Source organism: Cynara cardunculus (genome assembly GCF_001531365.2).
Source record: "Cynara cardunculus var. scolymus isolate 2C chromosome LG 4, CcrdV1, whole genome shotgun sequence".
In the NCBI taxonomy this organism is placed as follows: Eukaryota; Viridiplantae; Streptophyta; class Magnoliopsida; order Asterales; family Asteraceae; genus Cynara; species Cynara cardunculus.
Window position 1 is genome coordinate 18,696,421 of NC_037531.1, and position 1,153 is coordinate 18,697,573.

Here is a 1,153-nt window from a genome sequence, read left to right on the forward strand (position 1 = left end):
TATATATATATATATATAGGGTCAAGTTCAAATGTTAACCAAATTTTTTGTGTTAACTTTGTTAACCGATCTTGGCCATCCAATTTTTCAATAAACGGTTGTGATTAATCATGATAAAAATTTATTTTTTTAAATTTAAAATTTCATAAAGATAAGTGAACAAAGTTGAAAAGGGTATTTAAGTAAAAAATATTATATAACTCCCATATCATTAATTAATTGGGAGTTACAAAATAAAAAATTCTATGATTTTTTTTTTAATTTATTTTTGTTAATGTAAGAACCATATGAACACAACTATAAATATATGAACCATTGTGTCAAATACGAACAAAACTTTGACATATATATGAACTTGGACTGCATAGCATTTATGAACACAATATGAACATAATAAGAATAACTGCTACACGAAAGAAAAAAAAAACAGGTATGAACACGATATGAACAGCTTGTGAACAATAGTTTCTTCATTATAAACACATTCAGAAGCGATCCTTTGTCAATTGGAGTTTTATACATGCATTGCATCCACACCGTTTAAGGTTCACCCCTTGTTCATATTGTGTTCACCTCTTGTTCATATCGTGTTCACAATTGTTCATATCGTATAAAATATATGAACACATAATCCCAACGCTATGAACATCGGGTGCAAACACTTACACAAATATAAAGATTTGGTATCAAGCTTAAAAAATAACACTTGTGTTCATATGATAGAAGTAACATGAACACAATGGTTCATGATTCATAAAAGTCGGTAATATGACAATACAAAAATGGGTCGTACATGTACTTCCATTTGAACATGTGAATTATGTACGTATTTTAATAATTAAAGAAAAAAGTTATCAATACAAGATGAATTATAAAAAACACAACACATCATAATGAACATAATTTCGATTAAAACGAATCTAAAAAAATAAAAAATATATTACCAAGACATTCGCTTTGGTTAATTTTTTTAATTCCCGGCCTTGAACTCCGATTGTCATCATAAACCATTTTAATCTTCTCACTGTTGTCGATTTATTTTCCATTACGTTTATCCATATTAGCTTGATCGATACCGAAATTTTTTATTACCGTATTTTTTATGCGAATTAAATACTGATAAAACAATGAACATTGAAGATCAAGATTAAAA